The sequence below is a fragment of the Electrona antarctica genome (assembly GCF_951216825.1).
Source record: "Electrona antarctica genome assembly, contig: scaffold_25, whole genome shotgun sequence".
Classification (NCBI taxonomy): Eukaryota; Metazoa; Chordata; class Actinopteri; order Myctophiformes; family Myctophidae; genus Electrona; species Electrona antarctica.
The window spans coordinates 82,501-96,157 of record NW_027637034.1 but is presented as its reverse complement, the minus strand read 5'-3'; the positions used below and the strand labels follow the sequence as shown (position 1 = coordinate 96,157).

General features: G+C 41.2%; 1 long non-coding RNA gene across 1 annotated transcript; it reads right to left on the bottom strand.

Moving 5' to 3' along the window:
* Window positions 1–720: 720 nt before the first annotated feature.
* Window positions 721–2,157, bottom strand: LOC306919319. Its single transcript, XR_013789514.1, has 6 exons — window positions 2,086–2,157; window positions 1,925–1,993; window positions 1,775–1,834; window positions 1,600–1,691; window positions 1,426–1,494; window positions 721–1,269 (listed from the first exon to the last, which is right to left on the bottom strand). It is a non-coding gene; the product is annotated as an uncharacterized lncRNA (long non-coding RNA).
* Window positions 2,158–13,657: the final 11,500 nt, after the last annotated feature.

Below are 13,657 nucleotides of genomic sequence, written 5' to 3'. Positions count from 1 at the left end.
CTTCTGTTGTAACGACACATATGATTTTGAACACCCATAGACTTCCTGTAATATTGCAATAATCTGCTCAGAATCCTCCCTTACCCTTTGATCTCTAAATTTAATTTCGGTACGAGCAGCACCTTCCAAATGGTCGTACACGAACAATGCTTTGTCAATGGTAGACATGTGCCTTGCCCTTAAACAACCCTCCACCTCCTCCACCCACTCATCCACAGTTAAAACCCCAGCAAGTGAAGAGCCTGAAAATTTGGGGCATTTCCGCTCCCTAGGGAGGTAAACAGTCTGTTCTCTTCTCTGTGGGGGTGGGAGTGCATTGTTAGAAGGGTCAGATATTTGGTCTGACACTGAAAGTCTCTCAGCTCGACCTGACAGCCTTTCATTTTCAGTTCGAAGCTGGGCCATTTCTTCCCGCAGTCTCTGGAGCTCTTCATCCATAGCGACTGCAGTTGACTGTGCCAACCGCTGTTCTTTAAAAAAAATAAAAAATAAAAACCTGCTATGCTGCTACTAACAAATGCCAATACAACGTACAATTCTCCAACCGACCAACAATAAGTCCTGCCGACTACGCCAATTGTAACCAGATGGAGTCGCTACGTACTCCTAATGTCACAGTGATACTACGCCACTCCCAATTACAGGGTGGGAGACCCGGAATACATATGAAGGTAAGTGTTCAGGTTGAGTGAACAATAATTGTCGGTTGCTTCATGGGAATAGAACTTTATTCGGAGAAAGTACAGAGTATTGACATTTCCTTTAAAACGTATATTCACTATTCACAGTATTGACATTTCCTTTAAAACGTATATTCACTATTCACAGCGTTACCAATAAAAGGTTATCAAGTCTTCCACTACACAGATAAAAGGGATTTGAATCAATTGCACTAGGATGCACTCATTTCCTATGTCCATAGACACACCGTTAAGCACTGCAAAGAAACGCAATAGCACTCTGAGCCAAATATGGTTGGCATTAAACACTGCAAAATAACACTAAAAGGCTAAAAGCCAAAAAGAACACCACACTGTAAAAAGGGACAGTAGTCCTTGAGTGCAACTCTGCAATATAATCCTTAAACCAATACATCCGTCTTTGGCGGTTAACTAGTTAACTCCTTGGTTAGAGCAGTAAAAGTGAGGACCCCATAAAAACACCACTTGGGTGTGATCTAGTACAAAAACATAAAAACTATAGCAGCATAGACTTGAATTCAAAACAAAAAAGATAAAAAGAACAGCGGTTCACAGTATGAGGTCCAATCTGTAATGGAACACAAACCTCAATTAGCCTCATGATTTACCATATAGTTAAAGCGCTTTCATGGTTGTACTCAGATTCTGAGTACAACGCTGAGGTAGCCAAACAGTCATACATAACATGCATTAAATGTACTTTGTACTGCTAATGAGCACATACCCTGTTAAGGTGATCAGGGCATCCAGGTTCTTGGTAAAACAGTCAGTGTTTGCTCGGTCGGGACACCGTCTGTGTAATATAAACATGTCATGAGGACTAATATAAACATATGAGGACTTGCATTTTACTCATAACAAAGACTGCTATGCTGTCGCAGTATGGACGTAAGCCTACCTCTAAACTCTGGTGTGTAGGCTTACACACACGCACAACGGACACCACGCTAGCCAGGCTCTTGTCAGTGTATTACTGGGTAGAAACACCGTCTGTGTAACAAACGTATCATGAGGACTCACGTCATTCATCAAACACAAACTTTTATGCTGTCAAAATACGGACGGAAGCCTACCTCAAGACTCTGGTGTGTACACACACACACACACATTAGCCGGCTCGTTCGCCGCTGCGTCTAACAACAAGACAAGCATTTGCATAATTAACTGGGAGACAATTTAACGTAACGGCTCGTTTGTGCTGTTGCGGTATGAGGCAAGCCTACCTTGGTTTCTCTGAACTGTGTACACACACACGCTGACAGGGCTGTCACTAGATCAGAGCTCCACAGTTTCTGACGAAGAAAAATAATAAATAAACTGGAGGTTGTTGACATAAATCAACCTAGAGACAGGTAACCCTATATTAGTAAAACCAAGAGCTTACCTCGATGCTACGAGCACAAACAAAACACCACCCAACAGCCTGACTGGAACAGGAAACAACCTGGGTAAAACACCGCCTATTCCCTATGCCTGGCCAGCTACCCTATATGCTGAGCTGAGGGGGTGGTGCTATGAAACGTATTGGTTCCCAGTCCCAGTGGGACTGTCCCACTGATTACATTTCCCACTGATTACACATAGAAATAGTCATCAAGGATCAGAAGAAAGCTGAGAACCTAACATCCGTCTAACGGTAGAATATCTGTACAATAAAACTAACGAGTATACACTATAGAGTGCCGTGTCTACAAGAAATACTATCTAAGTTCCGCCTTTGCATAAGCCTGTATGGTCGCCGAGGCTAGGTCAAGTGCTACGGGCCTAAGATGGAGTCTGAAAAGGTGATTTGTCAGACTACGGCGGAAGATTGGGAGCGAGTCTGCAGTTCTGATTGCAATGGGAACTTGGGAAGTTCATTCCATAGTTTTGGAGCCAAGAGAGAAGAGTCTGGGACGTATACATAGACAGAAGGGGAAGAAGCAAGAAGACAATTATGTGTGGAGTAGGAGGGACGCAGGGAAGGTTTGGAGAAAGGGAAAACGGAGAAGAGAAATCAGTTGTAGATTACTGTACACATAATACTGTATGCTGTTAGAATCCATTAAAGCAATTTAAAACAAAGACTTTGGGGTCTTTGAAAAACGTTTTTATTAAAGGTTTCATGTAATTAATTTCCATTTATTTTTTCGTTTTTCTTTTAGGTTCTATATGACCTCGATTGCACCCACACAGCCTGAACTTTGAACATTAAGTGGGTTTTCTGTGGTTTGGTCTTTCTTCTGTGTTCTGAAGCCTTTTGAGCTGCAATAAAAACAGGTACAATCAAACAGTTACAGTTCAAGCACAGTGCAGTGGCAAGCTTCACAGGTACTGAGACTGTACTAGATAAGGATAATCTATCAAAGTCATTTACGCAAGGACAACACAAGAGACGGTCACGGCCACACAGCCAACTCAAGGTACGGCCACAGAGCCGACTTGGGGACCCAACACAAGGACAACACAAGAAACGGTCACGGCCACACAGCCAACTCAAGGTACGGCCACGGAGCCGACTTGGGGACCCAACGCAGCTCCTCCCAGGAAAACCAACAAATTAACGGAGCTGAACGTGAATCCCCCCCACCGCCCACCCCCTTTTTTTCCCTCACTGTATAAGTTTCTTTTCCCTTTTTACCTCCTTTATGATGAATTCCTGTTCTGTCTATAGAAGTGTCTATTTGTACGTCTCTAAATGTTTTGATGATTTGAACATGGTGGACCCTATTGGAAACAAGTGTAATGCTTAATTGGGTCGTCCACTCACAGTTAACAGCCTTTGTATTGAGTTTGTGCTTGAAATGTACTGTAATTCTGCAAACTGTTAATAAATTCTTCAATCAATCAATCAATCAATCAATTTAGATGGTCTAAGTTTCAAATGACCTCAACTCTCCCATCTCTCTATCACAGGCGAGGGAGAGAGAAACAGAGAGCAGCTGCTAAATCGGTAACTATTCATCAGAACCGTCTATCTGACATAACAGACGATGATACATCTAATGATTAAATCAGTCACATAATAATATATGACGTAATATGACAACATCAACCACAGACTACAAACTCTACATGGCAGTGCAATCAATCTCGTCTGTAGTAGCCAGTGTCTTAATTGCAGTGCTCTGCTGGGGGTCAACACATCAACACAAGGCGAGAAGGGACATTAACATACTGAACAAGCTAGTAAGGAAGGATATATACTCTATAGTCTATAGACTGTGACGCTGTATATTATAGCGTCACAGTCCCGCCCCCTTTCATGATGATGAGCGATTCCCGATGAGACGATTCCATAGACATTTCAGAAAGTATTTATTTAAAACCTATTTAAAACCACTAAACAGATTTATTTTTCTTATGTGTACAGTACACTCATGACATTTTACTAATACATCATTTGAGCGAATGAAAGCGTTTCCACATACATCACAATGAAAGGGTTTCACTCAAGTGTGAATTAAGGTTGGCCAAATGAGAGAAGTGTTGTCCACAATGATCGCACCCATAGGGTTTCTCTCCCATGTGGATTCTCTGGTGGCTTTTAAGGATAGACATTTCAGAGAAGTGTAGTCCACACTGATCACACCCATAGGGTTTCTCTCCAGTGTGAATTCTCTTGTGGCTTTTAAGGTTGGCCAATAGAGAGAAGTGTTGTCCACACTGATCGCACCCATAGGGTTTCTCTCCCATGTGGATTCTCTGGTGTCTTTTCAGGTTGGCCATGTCAGAGAAGTGTTGTCCACACTGATCACACCCATAGGGTTTCTCTCCAGTGTGAGTTCTCTGGTGGATTTTAAGGCAAGGCATATGAGAGAAGTGTTGTCCACACTGATCACATCCATAGGGTTTCTCTCCAGTGTGAATTCTCTGGTGGATTTTAAGGGTAGACATGTTAGAGAAGCGTTTTCCACACTGATCACAGCAGCAGTGTTTTTTCTCTGCCAAGCTTCTTTGTTCATTCACCTCTGGTAGGTCAGGGCAGCCAGACTGATGAGATACTGGATTGGAAACAAATACAAAGATTGTTGATAGGTAGAAAGACAGCACTTTGTGGACTTAAAAGTAGATGTTGCAAAACAAATCCCTGTCATGTAGCCAACTAATAATTGGTCTTAAAAACACACATTACATTGAAACACAATGTAATATTCAGAATTAATAAAATGACTATTGACAATATTGAGGGAAAAGAAAACAGAACGTAGGGGTTGAAAGGGGAGGTATAGTAACATACCAAGCTCTTTGGGTTCCTCCTGTTCAGCAGAAATGTCCTTGGTGGGGTCGAGAGAGTTCATCTTCAGCTGAAGTCTGGGCGGGGTCCAGTCCGATGCTATCAGAAATGATTGATATCCTGGAGCAGTTGCAGAGAATTAGAAATGACACAGACCAACCCTTCTTATACCAGAGTCTGGATGGTGGAGCCACTAACTGCTTTGATATGATTGGCCAAAGAGAACAATAGAACTACATCTCCACTAATCACAGTCTAACATACTGTCTTCCACCCTCCCTCCATCCCCAGATATGCTCAATTGATCCAAAGTAATAACATTTTATATATACATACACACAAAGGCAAACTACAATGTTGTATTGTCCATACTGTGCTACAACAACAATGACAATTATATAAATTCAATTAAAAATAAAAACAAAGCATTTAAGTAGTGTCAACTTCAGCACAGCAAAATTAGGGCAAGGACATAAAGGTATCTACTAAAGGGCATGTCATGTTACTGACTGAAATTGCCATGAACAAAGGCATAGATAAAAAACAACTCTTGCCTTTGAATATTTATTACAAAAAAAAGACAAAAACACAATGAATTTATAAAGTCATGCCATTTTTTTCAAGACACAAACTGCCACCCATCCCCTGAAAATTCTCCATAAACACTTCATAAATAGTACACCAACACCAGCTTTTGACATTTAATACAATTTTGTAATTGTATTTGTATGTTTTATTTGGACCCCAGGAAGACTACTGCCATGGCACCAGCTAATGTGGATCCTAAAATCAAATCTAGACTTTGTACATAGCCTATTCCCTACTGTATGTATTACTTAACAGTGCAATTAAAAAATAAAAAATAAAGTTGCAATGTACGTCCAATCGTTTATTCATTCATTTATTTCGCTTTTTGTACCTAAAAAACAGTGGTCTGGTTCTGTAGTGTAGAGGACTGTTGCTTTGTACAGAACAGCCATCCGTCTTCATAGATCTGGCCAGACTTTGAATTTCAATACATCCTAGGTGTCGATGGGCCGGTTCACTATTTGCATCCTGGGTGATCAAAAGTGGCATATCATAATACAGGTGTAAATGTCCTCTAAGAGTAGGACAATCATCTCCACCTCTAATAGGTGAAAGAAAGGATGTCCAAGTAGTTTAGTTTCTGAAACACAGACTCCATCAACAAAGTGACAAATTTATTTTGCAAACAGGAATTTCACTTCATGGACTTTGAAGTCTCATAAAGGAATGGGAGATCACTCTGACTTTGACAAGTAAAACATGAACCACTATATATCATTGCTGTTCTGCAGGTCCTGCAGTTATTTACATGTAGAATGAAGCTTAAAGAGAAGTCCACGTAACAATGTTTAACGCATGCAATACTGTTCAGATCACAGTACATCGCAGTACAGTATCTCACTGTGTCCCCATGTTGAAGATAGTGCTTTTAATTGTTACCGTATTTATGTAAAAGTGTAGAGAGACAGAAAACTGAGGCAGAGATCCAGGGAGACATGTGAGAAATTACACCGGACACCTACTGTGCTTTTATTAAGGGACCAAGTCCTAAGTGACTTCTTGGTATTGTATTAGTCTGTTTTTTTCTTCTTCTCCTCCTTCCACCAAAAATAGCAGTTCTGGCTTAACCGTGCAGTCTGCTTTTGCAAAACTTGGTAATGGTAGAGGGCTATCCCAAACAGTGAGGACGCGAAGCCCATAACCACGGATGGCACGGATAATCTATCAAAGTCATATTTGCTTTAGATGGTCTACGTTTCAAAATGACCTCAACTCTCCCATCTCTCTATCACAAATGAGGGAGAGAGAGAGGGGAGAGAAACAGAGAGCAGCTGCTAAATCGGTAACTATTCATCAGAACCGTCTATCTGACATAACAGACGATGATAACTATAATGATGAAATCAGTCACATAATAATATATGACATAATATGACAACATCAACCACAGACTACAAACTCTACATGGCAGTCTTGTTTGTAGTAGCCAGTGTCTTAACCCATTGAGACCTGAGACCAGATTCTACAAATGTCTTCTAAATCATGCATGGGCAACTGGCGGCCAGGGGGCCACATGCGGCCCTCACCTTCACTTATTGTGGTCGGCAAATCAGTTACATTTCGAAACATGACCTGCTTTAATTACTTCAGTCTATATTGGTAGCTGAATGACTGGTATTAGAATGTTATTGTCCTTTTTAATGTCCAATGTATTTGCATTTAAGCTCATAAAGTTAACATAAGTATAACTAAGTGCATTTGAAATAAAAGCAAAAATAGCTAAAAAATAGCTCAAAACGTGCCGCAGTGTGATGCGTTTTGAGCTTGTAGATCTGCTATTTTTTGCTACGACAGAAATATGCATGTGGCCCTCTGGAGTGAGCGTGGAAATATAGTGGCCCTCTCCATCTTCAAAGTTGCCCACGCCTTTTCTAAATCATGACCGTTATAATCTGTGGTTTCATGTGAAGGACCCCAGCAATGATATGTAATTGGCCGTCGACCCCCATGTGAAAATATGTTATTCCATGGTCAGTGGTCACACTACTTTGCATTTCAATGCATCCTAGGTGTTGATGGGCAGGATCACCATTTGTGTAAATGTCCTCAAAGAGGTCAATATCCACCCTCTAATAGGGGAAAGAAAAGTCTGATTCTGTTTGGCACAAATGTTATATGTTCTGGTCCAAGGTTTATTGCCTTCCAAGTCGTCCTGAACAACCTCTGAGACAAAGCTCATCTAATATATAGCAAATCTACAGGTCAAATTACAGTGGAACAAGAATACGATTGAGAATAAGATTTAATATTGAGACTTGTTTATTTCTACAGCATACTGTTGATGTGGCATGTTCCACAAAGTCAATACAGTAACAGAATCATAATAATAAAAATGTAATGAAATAATGTAAATAAAAGAAAAAAAGGGGCTCTAACAGACTCAAACACAAGTCACCATCACTGTTCTGCTCTGAAAACTCTTGACCCAGTTAATAAGAAATACAACAAAAAGCAGACCATTTAAACAGAATGTTAAGTTTACTTGCAATTAATCAACACATTAATAAAAAATTGATAATCATACAACAATTTACGTGGATGTCCTGATGTTGTGGATGTCCTGCCTCTAAGTTTTTGTCATACTGTTCACACTAAACAGATCATGTGCACTCGTGACATTTTCTGTGTCTTAAGGTATTTAAATCCAGTGTGTACAACCTTGTGAAATTCTACATAATTTGAGAGACTGAAAGCTTTTCTACACACATCACAATGACATGGTTTCTCTCAAGTGTGAATTCTCTGTGTGTGTCTTTTAAGGTTGGCCAATTGAGAGAAGTGTTGTCCACACTGATCACATCCATAGGGTTTCTCTCCAGTGTGAATTCTCTGGTGGCTTTTAAGGTAGACCAATTGAGAGAAGTGTTGTCCACACTGATCACACCCATAAGGTTTCTCTCCAGTGTGAATTCTCTGGTGGCTTTTAAGGTTGACCAAATGAGAGAAGTGTTGTCCACACTGATCACACCCATAAGGTTTCTCTCCAGTATGAATTCTCTGGTGGATTTTAAGGTTAGACATTTGAGAGAAGTGTTGTCCACACTGATCACACCCAAAGGGTTTCTCTCCAGTATGAATTCTATGGTGGGTTTTAAGGTTGGCCAAATGAGAGAAGTGTTGTCCACACTGATCACAACCATAGGGCTTCTCTCCAGTATGAATTCTCTGGTGGCTTTTAAGGTTGGCCAAATGAGAGAAGTGTTGTTCACACTGATCACACCCATGAGGTTTTTCTCCAGTGTGCATTATTTGGTGGCTTTTAAGGCCATTCTTTGAAGAGAAGTGTTGTCCACACTGATCACACCCATAGGGTTTCTCTCCAGTGTGAATTCTCTGGTGGGTTTTAAGGGTAGACATTCTAGAGAAGTGTTGTCCACACTGATCACACCCATAGGGCTTCTCGCCAGTATGAATTCTCTGGTGGATTTTAAGGTTAGACATTTGAGAGAAGTGTTGTCCACACTGATCACACCCATGAGGTTTTTCTCCAGTGTGCATTATTTGGTGGCTTTTAAGGCCATTCTTTGAAGAGAAGTGTTGTCCACACTGATCACACCCATAGGGTTTCTCTCCAGTGTGGAGTCTCTGGTGAATTTTAAGTGTGGAGATGTTAGAGAAGCGTTTTCCACACTGATCACAGCAGTGGTGTTTTTTCTCTGCCAAGCTTCTTTGTTCATTCACCTCTGGTAGGTCAGGGCAGCCAGACTGATGATGAGATACTGGATTGGAAACAAATACAAAGATTGTTGATAGGCAGAAAGACAGCACTTTGTGGACTTAAAAGTAGATGTTGCAAAAATCCCTGTCATGTAGCCCAGGGTTCTCAACCCGTGGGTCGCGACACCTCGGGGGGTCGCCAAATTATTTTAGGGGGGCCCCAAATTATTTTCCAAAAAAAACGATTTTTCAAAAATAGCAGACCTACAAGTTCATAGCGCGCAACTCGGTGGCGCGCTATGAGCTTGTAGTTCTGCTATTTTTCAATAGCTAAATTATAACAATGCTTAAAACATCAAAAGGGGTTCCCGCCCAAAATGGTTTAAGGTTATTGTAGCAGTCAATTTATATTGGGGGTCGGGAGGGGGCGGGGCGGGGGTCCCGAGACATTGCCAAAGCATTTACGGGGGTCCCCGGCCAAAAAGGTTGAGAACCCCTGATGTAGCCAACTAATAATGGTCTTAAAAACACACATTACATTGAAACACAATGTAAGATTCAGAATTAATAAAATGACTATTGACAATATTGAGGGAGTAACATACCAAGCTCTTTGGGTTCCTCCTGTTCAGCAGAAATGTCCTTGGTGGGGTCGAGAGAGTTCATCTTCAGCTGAAGTCTGGGGTCCAGTCCGATGCGATCAGAAATGATTGATATCCTGGAGCAGTTGCAGAGAATAAGAAATGACACAGACCAACCCTTCTTATACCAGAGTCTGGATGGTGGAGCCACTAACTGCTTTGATATGATTGGCCAAAGAGAACAATAGAACTACATCTCCACTAATCACAGTCTAACATACTGTCCTCCACCCTCCCTCCTTCCCCAGAGATGATCAATTGATCCAAAGTGATAACATTTTATATATACATGCACACAAAGGCAAACTACAATGTTGTCTTGTCCAAACTGTGCTACAACAACAATGACAATTATATAAATTCAATTAAAAATAAAAACAAAGCATTTAAGTAGTGTCAACTTCAGCACAGCAAAATTAGGGCAAGGACATAAAGGTATCTACTAAAGGGCATGTCATGTTACTGACTAAAATTGCCATGAACAAATTGGACTCCTATAAAGCATAGATAAAAAACAACTCTTGCCTTTGAATATTTATAAAAAATAAAGACAAAAACAAAATGAATTTATAAAGTCATGCCATTTTTTTCAAGACACAAACTGCCCCCCATCCCCTGAAAATTCTCCATAAACACTTCATAAATAGTACACCAACACCAGCTTTTGACATTTAATACAATTTTGTAATTGTATTTGTATGTTTTATGTGGACCCCAGGAAGACTACTGCCATGGCACCAGCTAATGTGGATCCTAAAATATAATCAAATCTAGACTTTGTACATAGCCTATTCCCGGCTTTTTGTACCTAGAAAACACTGGTCTGGTTCTGTAGTGTAGAGGACTGTTGTTTTCTAGAGAACAGCCATCCGTCTTCATAGATCTGGCCAGACTTTGCATTTCAATACATCCTAGGTGTCGATGGGCCGGTTCACTATTTGCATCCTGGGTGAATACAGGTGTAAATGTCCTCTAAGAGTAGGACAATCATCTCCACCTCTAATAGGTGAAAGAAAGGATGTCCAATCTACTTAAACCTTTTGTTCTGTAAGCATGTCATCAGAGACGTGCTGGCCATTGGGAAATTCAGGACAACTCCCGAACGGCCGGTCCAGTCCAGGCCGGTCTGGGCCAGCCGTTTTTTGTTTTGTTTTTAATACACAATTATCTTTTAACAAGGTAACAGCCTATATAATCATGTTGCTTTGTGACATAATAATGTTGTCCACAGCAGCCAAACTGTTAGGTGACTGTAGGACCTAAAGTGACCTAAAATGCGCTCGCACGCCCTTGATTCGTCTGTGTTTCGATTCGTCGAATTCGAATTGGTCCAAAATGCATTTTGGACCAATTCGAATTTGGACGAAGACGGCAGGTCACCAAGAATGGCTTTGTAAATGAAAATATGCCAATGTTGCAGCCTGTGAGAGAACCAACCGACTGCAGCATACAACGTGCAGTGATGTGTTCTGAAAGGTGATTTAGTTGTGAATCTCAATGCAGCATGGTAAAATATATAAACCTATAAATGGTATCACCATAATCCAATTGGGACAGAAAGAGACCAATGACCGAGCTGAACAAGCAAAACAAGCCTTCAATCTGTAGAAGAAACCCAGAGTGAATTATTTTGCACAAGGAATCAATATGAAATTTGAAATGAAGGTGTTTGTAGCCAAGGTATTTGTAGCGCTCCACCCACGGAGATGGTCACTGTAGCTTGTGGAGTGAACATCATAGCTTTAGTTTGACTTAGTTTAGACAGTTTTTGGTTTAGACTAGTCATTGGTTAAACCAGTCATTAGTCCTACAACTACAACCTATCTCAAACCCTCACCCTAAACCTAACCTCCCACGGGGCAGCACACCTAAACCTAACATTAACCCATATCTAACCAATGACTAGTCTAAACTAAGTATGCACCCCCTTTATTAACTCTTTAGAAGATTTGGGTCCAGTCACTTTGGTAGTTTCGGCTATATGGCAGATTTTTGAATGATTTATTGGAAATTCTCTGTTGTGAATCCAAGACACAAACTGCCACCCACGCCCTGAAATTGTATGTTTTATGTGGACCCCAGGAAGACTACTGCCATGGCACCATCTAATGTGGATCCTTAATAAAATAAAAACTAGACTAGGACTTTGTACATATCCTACTTTTCTTATCCCCATTAGCTGATGCCATGGCAGTCAGCTAGTCTATTGGGATCCACACGAAACATGTTACAAATTGCAACAAAACAAAAACAAAACAACAACACATGAATATCAATATGTGACTGAGAGACAGCAGCGTAAACTGTGACCCTCACTTCTCAAGCACATTACTATACTCCCCGTTTTTGTGTCGATCAAGTAAACCAGTGTAATCACGCACACCTGGGCCTTATATACCCGTGCGTGCCAGTACAACTGGTCCTGGCGGTACTCCTGGTGAGAGCCACACTGGGCAAGACCTACGCTGAAAAGACTATCATCGGAAGTTGCGGGATTTTAGCGGAAGTATCGCCCAAGGAAATTACGTTGATGCTTTACAAATCAGTTTACATTCTCTGTGAATGAAACAAGTGTTGTGATTGGTCGGGAAAATATCGTATCCGGGGGAAATACAGCTGACGGATACATCCGCCCGATAGCTTCTCTGCCTTACGTTGTGACCAGGCTTTTCTTTTCGCAGATAAGTAAGCCTGGGACCGAGGCTAGGTGAGAGCAGGAGTGGACCTGGTGAGATATAGGAGGGGCCCGGACAGGAGTCAACCCACAGAGCCTAGTCCCTCCACATGCCAGAATTGTACCTCCCAGTCCCGGCAGAGTAGTTCCGGAGTGGACCCAACGGATTGTGTGGCCCTGGTCTTTCCCTAGTGTGTCTGATCGAGGGTAACTACTGGGACGTAAGTCTGGACTTGATCACCCCGGCTGGGTCACCCGAGCGTATGATGTTCGCGAGACCCGAAACCCTGATGACCTTGGGATACATCACTGAGGATACGTCCCAGGTGTATCCAAGCGACGTATTTTCGTTCTGTGCACGCTGCACGCTTGGTTGGATCACATAACATAACGCAGGTAAAGCAATCACAGTAACTATAATGTTGTTATTGAATTTGGAATGGTAAATACCGTAAATCCTCATTTATAATCTGGGGCTTGTATTTGTCTCAACCGATTCTGATACCGGGCTTTTATTGGAAGGAGGCAGCTATAAGAAGGAGGCCTATATTTCTACTTTTCTAACCGATCATAATGAATAAATCACATTTTGGGTCTGTTAGACAGTTAGAACCCTCTAACATGTACTGGACTCATTTATTGAAACCAAGTCCTCATAAAATATTAAAAAGTGCAGTTGCGGGTGCTCACTGGTCATTTTTTTTTTTTTTATAACAATATTGGCATATAGAGCGTCGCAGTCCCGCCTCCTACCCTGGACCAGGAAATGAAATCCAATGCATTATTCTCATAGACATTTCTTAAAGTATTTATTTAAAGACGGTTACGCCGCGGACAAAGCCAACTCGAGTCGTGACAACTCATGACAACACAAACAATATTTTGGACCAAACAAATAATTAGAAAGAAGAAAAAAACGGCAGGTTACAACACTTTTTTTGTTGTTTTTCTTCTTTGTAATTATTTGTTTGGTCCAAAATATTGTTTGTGTTGTCATGAGTTGTCACGACTCGAGTTGGCTTTGTCCGCGGCGTAACCGTCTTTAAATAAATACTTTAAGAAATGTCTATGAGAATAATGCATTGGATTTCATTTCCTGGTCCAGGGTAGGAGGCGGGACTGCGACGCTCTATTGCCTATGGTAAATACCATAATAAAATCAACACATCAATTTAACTTG